Source organism: Elaeis guineensis, chromosome 14, assembly GCF_000442705.2.
Source record: "Elaeis guineensis isolate ETL-2024a chromosome 14, EG11, whole genome shotgun sequence".
In the NCBI taxonomy this organism is placed as follows: domain Eukaryota; kingdom Viridiplantae; phylum Streptophyta; class Magnoliopsida; order Arecales; family Arecaceae; genus Elaeis; species Elaeis guineensis.
Window position 1 is genome coordinate 59,060,997 of NC_026006.2, and position 6,943 is coordinate 59,067,939.

Sequence of the window (6,943 nt, forward strand, 5' to 3'; positions counted from 1 at the left end):
TTGTTTTCCAATTCCACGAGATCCTAACCGAAATATAGAATAAAATAAATAAATAAATAAATAAAATAACGACTAACATGCCATGCTGATTTTGTGCCGATAATTATTAAAACATATCCAAAGAAGTAAAGCAATTACTTTTTAAAAAAATTATAAGTTAAAAATACATCAGCCAGCTCGATCCAAAGATTGTTTCTCCGTTCCGACGATGACCCGAACCCAACCTTTCAAAACAATGATCTTATTTCACAATGTTCCAAAAGTAAGGAAAAGAACAAAGCCCCGCTAAATATATGCTTCTATCAAGATTAAGCTCTCAAATAAGGAACCAACTCAACAAAATCTCATATACTTGAAAAAAACCCAAATAGGGACCTAATAAACCTTTCCGGTCTCCCTTAGCTGCTCTTTTTTCTACGGATCTTCGAGAAAAAAAATGATTTTTGAAGAAAAAAATAAAGAGAAAAAGATGATATGAGTTTTTTTTAAATTTTTTCTCTACTCTTTTTCACCCCGAAGCGGCTCAATTGGGTGGGAGACCAGGAGAGGCCAAATGGAGAAGCTTGGATGATTGTTTGGTATATATAAGATTTTAAAGGATATAAATATATTATCAAGTAATTTAAATTGAAATGTGAATCCCAGCCTATGGGTTGAGACGATGGTTAGCTCCAGAGATGTACAGTTCATATCATCTTACTTTTATATTATTTATAATTTTTTATAAAACTCTGTAAAATATATACATATTATATACTACAATCAAATTTCGATATCCAAAGAAAAAGATATCAAATTCAAATAAATTTTAATTTTAAATTTCATGCTATTCCTAAATTTTAAAAGATAATGCTAAATAGGTCTTCAATCGGATAATTGATTTGTCGGATATCATTTCTATCATACCGGGCTCCATATACTAGTATGAAGTCAGAATCTTAAGACATATTTGATAAGATATAGAATCTAAGTTGGTACCATGGGGGATAACTCCAAATACAAAACTATATCATCGTTTGTCTATGTCTGTATCCATCTCCGATCTTAAACGGTTTTTTTCTTTTAGACGTGAACATCTCAAGATTCATATTATGGGTGTTTCATGATTTTTTTTTATTAATTTTTTTAATTTTGTCAGCCATTGAAGTAAGAATTGTAGAATATAATGGGTGCCCAACGTCAGTATTTTTTTTTTATTGAAAAATTATCTAAAAATTTATTACATAAATAAATGACCTTCCAAAACTACAAGAAGCCTTACAAAGGGTCAGAACATTAAACATCACGAGTCGTACATAAAAGATGGCGTAAGGGAGGTGGGAAGAAAAAAAAAAAACGGGAGAAGCAGCTCGGGTGGCGGTTGCATGTCCTTTACCTTTGGGTTTGAAGTGAAAGGTTCCAAACGGCACGTCGTGAACCAAAAATATCCTTCAAAACCTCTTCCATTATTCCTTACCAAAAAAAAAAATTCTCTCCTATTATTTATGTTGAAGATGATTAATCGCGCATTGCTCATCGTTGGTGTGAGAATTCATTTGATATCGAAATGCTGAAGTTGATGGTGAAAAGAATCTCTTAAAGATGTGATCTGCAAAAAAGTTCTAATCGAATATGACTCGACGAAGATTCTCCAATGCTCAAACAAAACTCTCATTCAAAAGAATGAGAAGGATAAACAATAGAGTAATGACATATTTTTTTGGAGATCCTCTTTGAGACTTCTTTATAGTGGAGAGTTGGAGCTTCAATTGACAAGCAGTTGGCACGATCCCATACGATCAAGATGTGATTCATGGAGCACGAGATTGTCGCGCAAAATTATCGAGGTACAGCAATGGTGGTTGTCTTATCAGTCCAGAGATAGTTGTTGTCTGATAGATGCGGTATTTCAAATGAAGTTGCCAACTGAAGACTGTCGAGAGTTGGTCGGCGATGACTAGGGGTCGGTCACCTCAGAGCATTATCAGATAGGGACATTTAGAAATGCACGATTGATCGGCCGACGAGGGATCGTTGACAATAATATGCAAGGATCGTCGAGTAGCTATCGACAAGCTCTTGCTTGCTCGAAAGGTGAGGCTTAAGTTAGGCCTTTGCAGAGGGCTAGCTCGATGAAGGTAATGCCGACCTTGAGTCGGCACAGCATTACTGTTGATAGGCCTGTCTGGCATAAACACTTTGGGTTCTGGGCCTTTACATATAATTGGTCCGTACAGAATTTTGTCCAACATATGCCCCCTACTCTCGAGTCCGACTTTAATCGGACGAAAGGATTACACTTATTTTTCTGAGGTCGAGGATGTGGAAAGACTCTTCAGTTGATGGGACATATGCAATTTTTGGGACGAAAGTGCGGTGGTATGACTTGAGTCATCATAGGAAAATTAAATGGACGTCGCTTCACCTCCTCTTGTTTGAATTGTGGCACCAATTTGCATAGATGACAACAGCGATCGACTGAATGGAGAGGTGCCATGTATGCCACATCTTGCGATTTGTTGGGGAAAAAATGATTCGATATCCTAACATTATCTTTTTCTGGCTATAAATAGAAGAGGTACCTGCCCCTAGCTTTTTCGACTGCTGCTAGGCTCTTCGACTCTTTTTTTTTCTTCATTATCGTAGCTTTTTGAAATAAGAGGCCTCTTTTCTTCTTCCGCGGTGCACTATTCAGAGGGATTTTTGAAGATCTCGGTGACTGCTCCACTTCTTTTATCTGCTTCCTTCATTCTCAGGTAGGTTTTCTTTTGTCCATCTATTCCTCTGTTCCTCCCTCTTTTCTTTAGACATCCTTCTAGCCTTTTTATTTGGGGATGGCCGAACTGAGCGAACTTGATCCCAACAACTATAGTTCTGTGTTGAATCCAGATGATTTGAGCTAGATATGGATTTGATACGGAATCCTCTTGATTTTGATCTCGAACTCTTCAAAACAAGTGAGCGTGTAGATAACCTGCCCTCTAGTCAGCTTACCATAAATAAGGAAGCCCTCCAGATGGGTTCAAAGTTTTTCATTCACCCTTTCATCCTTGACCTCTTTCGTTTTTATGGTTTGTCCTTTTGTGCCATTGTTTCGAACTCCTTTAGATTTATGATAGGTTTCTTGATCCTTTGCGTCATGGCTAGTGTCCAGCAATCTATTAATCTTTTCTACTCTTTTTTCACCAACAAAAAGCATCGTCACTCCAGGGACTGATGGTACTTTTCTTCCCAAAGAAGAGTTTCTCCTCTGATTAAAGGCACTCCTACTTTCGTTCATGGGTGGAAGGAGTGGTTCTTGTTAGTATCTAACTCTTCTTTGGAGAATTGAGACTTGCTGAGCTAGGGTCGGCTAGAGGCTTCAGCATCCGATTTTCAAAGTTGGGGGCTGAGGAAGAGGGTCACTTTAGAACCCTCAGAGACTTCAAGGTTTCCTCAGTCGACGAGTTGGTGTCCGATGAGATCCTCTTTAATGCTGGACTCAGCTAGGCTGATCTACGGGTGAGTACTATAGTTATCCACCTTATTTATCTTTTTTTTTTAAGGTTGCTGACTGAGCTCGACTGTTTGCAAAAATGAGATTTGAGGATATCGCCAAAATAAAGCGGAACCTTTTGAAAAAAAGGAAGGTTCCCGTGCCCGAAGGTGCCTCCAAGAAGCCAGCGATCCGTCAAGGAAAGACTGCGGATGAGCATGGCTCAACGATCGAAGTCACAGTTGTTTTGGGAACTTTCATTCCTGTAAGTCAGACTTCATTGGCTCCAATCCCAATTCTGTAGTTGCTCCAGTGCCGGTGTCCCCACCGCTAGTGTCCCTTTTTTACTACTTTGATGCCTTCTCGCAAGACCAAGGCTCAGTCTTCCTCCGCTCAGCTTCCCACCATTGCAAACCTAAGCAGCATCCTCCTCCTTCTGGCAAAACTGATCCCAACGCCCGTCTCACCTCCATTCTGAGGATGCGACCCTTAAGGATTGGAGGATTATCAAAGAGCTGGCTGAGAGGTCGGTGCTTCCTGTGGAACTGAAGAGGATCGTCAAAATGGACTTCGACAACCTCCAATGGTACTCCATGACTTGTGTGTACCTGTTGTCATTCTTATCCCCTATTTTATTCTTTGGCTTTTCTTATCTTTCTGCTGATCATGATTTCCCTATAGGTGCTCCACCTTTTGGTCAACACTTTGAACCGCACGCATAAGACAGAGGTCCATCAAGCCTTGCACCGAAAAGCCAAATCCCATGCCACAGAGGCACAGCACTCACAGATATGGCCAAGATAGAGGTCGATAGGCTAAGGGAGTCCCTCAATAAAGCTTCTACCGATCTTGCACGGAGGGAGGAGGAACTTCAGACGGCCACTGCAAAGCTTGTCGAGATTGAGTAGAAAGCCAAGAAGCAGATTGCTAAGGACAAAGAGCAGTTTACTAAGGCCAAGGAGCAGGCCAAGAGCCCGGCTGTCGAGGCCATATAGAAGGCTGAAGAGAAAATCGTCAAGGCCCATCGATCAGCCATGGAATCCTTCAAGGCTTCGAAGGATTTCAAATGGAACTAACTCAGGTGGTTGACAGTTTTAAGACATCGAAAGAATTCCATGATGCCCAGGTCATATTTGGTCAAGATTCCTTCAATATAGGCATGAGAATGGACTCGAAGAATGCCACTGCCTGGTCACCACTCGACTTCCTGATGTCAACCTCTCTTTCTAGATAAGAGTGAGGACTCTAGATAAGAGTGAGGATGAGAGCGAGGAGGAGACCGTAATAGAGCCAGTTCCCCCTAAATCTAAGGTTGTCGAGGAGCAGACGAGGATCGATGAGGCAACAATTGAAGTTTCTCCACCGTCCACTATCGTTGGTCCCTCCAGAGCATCCCTAGGTCCCTCAAGAGTCGTGCCCAACTCCCTCGATCTTCCAGATGAGGTTGGAGAATAAAACTTATACTTTTTCCTTCTCTTTTTTCTGATAAAGAGGCGATTATTAATGAAATAATATTTCATCATTTTCTAAGTTGGTGTTGCTTTCCTATCATTTGTCCAATTGTATTCTCTTGTCCTTGGCAAATATTCTCCTTCAATTCCCGTCACTGAGCCCTTGCCGACGGCTCCTGCAATAAAGATTAGGTCCCGCAGGGGTGACCTGGAAAAAAGAGTTAAGAAGCTGAACAAAAAGGTTGTCACCTAGAAGGAGCTATTGAAGACTAAGAAAGTGTTGGTCGAGGCTTCAGTGGAGGTTGATCGGTTGAGAACGATCAATCATCGAAGTATTGTGGCATACTCTGCCAAGAAAGCTTGTTGATAGTCGAGTCTACATGACTGTCAAAACTTGTCAAAGATGCTACCTAGGGTGCAACAGTCAAGCAACAAGATCTTCATGTTCGACTCCGTTGGTCTCAAGATCGGATTTGCTGTCAAAGAGGCGAGAAGGCACTCTGCTGACTATATTGTACAACTTCAAAATAATCTTCGCACTGTCCAGGAGAGGATCTACAAGCTCAAGCACTCAAGGAATGCAGTCGCTGAATATAGGCTGAGAGAAAGTCAATGGATGACCACCAGATCTCGGGATTAGTCAGGCAAGATTGGCCGATCTTGTGTCTTCAGATGATATAGTCCGATGCATGTTTGATGTAGGCTATATAGCTGGATTTTGGATGTGTCAGGATCGAATCAAGAGGGCCTTCCTGGGGCTTGATCTCTCCACATATCTCCTGAAGGTGATGCTGGTCCCTCTACTACTCAGGATAGGTCCAGGGGCATGGAGATCCGTGAGCTGGGCTCTGATGGAAAGGAGATCCATGTGTAAGTTTTCGATGAAGTTTCAAAGATTGGGGCTCATCGTAGTTGAATGCAGAAATCTCTGATGTCATCTTTGTGAGAAGATGTTGCTTCTATAATTATAATAAGTTATGTAAATAAAATAGCAAATATTCATTTTATGTCATCTTTTCCTTTGTTGTGCGGCGTCGTTTGGACTCGTCATAAGCCTTTGCTTGGAGGACCTCTCATTTTGGACAAGGACACAATGACTTTTCCATCAAGTCTCTCATGCATTAATTATGGATGATTTTTCAATGTTTCATGATTTTCAACTTATTCAAGTCAGATTTGACCAGTGCATGATGGCCATAGAGAATGACAGCTACTACTCCTTCCGATGGAGCAATATTTAGGGAAGAATATCGGGCTTGTGAGAACATGCCACGTGGTGGTAATTTGGTTCATGAAGCGTGCTTGTATTGACTTTCGGAGTTGGGAAGATGCACTGTTTGTGGCTGAGAAAGAAGCTACACTTTTTAGGCTATCGATTGGTGGTTGATATGGGCGCTTACACCTATAAATAAAGGTTGATGCCTGGTAAAACTTCACTTTCCTCTTTCCTTCTTATAATTCTTGCGGAGACTTCCTCCTTCTCCTGTCACTATGATGCCATCTAAAAAAGCAATCAAGGATCGAGTCAAGGAGAGGAGGGTTGCTGAGCGAGAGGCCCGGTGGAGGCAAGATGGCTTGTGCAGTCCTCCTCCTATAGGGACCGTCTACCTCACGATCTCCGTTGTCCTTCGAGGGCGAAGGTGCCCCCAAGCTGAGCAGATTCCTCACGTAGTCCAAAAGTGCTGTTTGGAGAGTATAAGGCCTCTGGGGCAATCGAGAGGGATGCCACCATTTTGTACTCGAGTTCGAGGACTGTAAGGGCCGTCTGTGGCGGATGATGCCGTAATTGGACCTCCACTACCTCTTCCTAGGAACAGTGATGAGGAGGTAGGGGCTTTTTCCTCGGATGAGGATTAAGCTCCCTTTATCTTTTTCTTTCTCTTTTTCTTTTTTTTTTGTAAGTAGTGTTAGGAGCACCATTTTTTGTAAATATTTAATGAAAAAGCTTTTTGCTTCTCTTCATGTGCACCGTGTATGTTTGTTATTATTTTAATAGTTGCTTTTTCTTTTGACCGATCAGAGGCTATCTTTTGGATCT